Here is a 1,666-nt window from a genome sequence, read left to right as displayed (position 1 = left end):
CGTGAGCCGGGAAGTAGAGAGGAGGCGCCTGGGGCTGGGGACTTCTTGCCTGTTGAATGGTGGTTTTGTGTCGCTTGGTTTTTTAGGCACCCCGAGGAGCGACTGGTGATGAGTCCACCTCCGGAATCCATGCGGAGCGGGAGAGGAGAATGGCACGGCGCAGCTGAGGAGGGGTATGTTGCCAGAAAGGTCCGCGTTGACCTTTGTGATGCTCATTGCTGTGTGTGGAATAGCTTGTTCCTTCTCTTTTTTTTTTTTTTTTTTTTTTCTTTTTTCCCAGGAGCCTTGTGGGCCAGGAGGGAATCAGATTCCAGCCACACTTGATGGTAGAGGTCTGATTTTTATTATTATAACAGATTTATTTTCTGAAGCATTAAATGAATTTTAAGCTGTGAGGGGAATTGTGGCAACGGCCTAATCGTTGACTTGGGCTTCCTTTCCTCGGGTGGCTTCTCTGCGGGTTGGTTTCGGCTGTCGGGAGGAGTGCCAGAGTTCCCTGATCCGAGCGGTCCTCGATGCGCCGAGGGAATCTCTATGGAGAGGCACCTGGTCCCATGGAGGATGGGAAGGCTGGAGCTGAAATACAGGGAGATGAGAACCCACTTCCCATCCCTGCAGCGGGGTCTTTTTTTTTTTTCGTCTGGCTGTGTGTGTTTTTCTTTTTTTTTTTTTTTTTTCTAATTAAAACTTGTTTTAATTCCTGCGGAGAGAGCGTGGGACTTGAGGAGAAGAGAGGGGCGCACAGAAACTGGAGTTTGGTGTTCTTTCGGAGCGACGGCTCTTGCTCTCTCCTTCCCTCATGCAACCCCAAGTAAGATCCCACCGTACATGCACAATCCCTTCCTACCCTCTCCCACCCATCTCCCCCCACCCTTATCCCTCCCCCCCTCCCCCACTTTAGTTGTTTTTAAATATAATTTAGGAATACTCAAGCTGCTTTGTGGCGCTTGGGGCTTTGAAACACAATGATCACCACTGCGACCTATGGCCTGTAGCAGACACACTGTCACTGTAGTGTGGAGCCGATGGGTTGTTGGCAGGGCGGGGAGGGTGGGGGGTAGTCTTTGTTTTGTTCGTTTTTATCCTTTCTATTTAACACTTTGTTTCTCCTCCCTGTTTTTTTCCTAATTTATTTACCCCTCTTACTGTCTCTCTCTTTTTTTTAATTAAAGAGCAAAACTTTTTATTACTTTGTAATTTAAAAAAAACAAAAAAAAACCTGAAGAACTTTGGGGGGGATTTTGTACTTTTTTCCTGTGTAAATATTGGACTTTTTTGAGCTTTATCGTGGTTGTTAATTTGAAGTAATAAAGTAGAAAATGATAAAGTGACACCAGTATCTGTCGTTTCTTCCTTCCCTGGCATCCTTGCTGGGAGGGACGTCTTAACACACGGGAAGTGCTGTCTTGCGGCCGAACTTGTTCCTGAGTTCCAGGAACGAGTTTAATGAGAATTACTGGAGAAAAAGGCAGTGGGCCGGAGCGCCTAAAAATAAATCTGAGCTGATCTCTGCAGTTGCAGCCTTTGGAAAGGTGAGAGCTATGTGAAATCCGATTCAGGATCTCTCGGTTCCTGGATTTGAGCCCCTGCCATCCCGAGTGTCTGGCCTTCAGGAGGAGGAAGAAGATGGGACCATTCCATGCCGTCAGCTTTGGGTGTGCACTGA

This window comes from Calidris pugnax, unplaced genomic scaffold, assembly GCF_001431845.1.
Source record: "Calidris pugnax isolate Ruff unplaced genomic scaffold, ASM143184v1 scaffold44, whole genome shotgun sequence".
NCBI classification, from domain to species: Eukaryota; Metazoa; Chordata; class Aves; order Charadriiformes; family Scolopacidae; genus Calidris; species Calidris pugnax.
Note: the sequence above shows the minus strand (reverse complement) of the source record.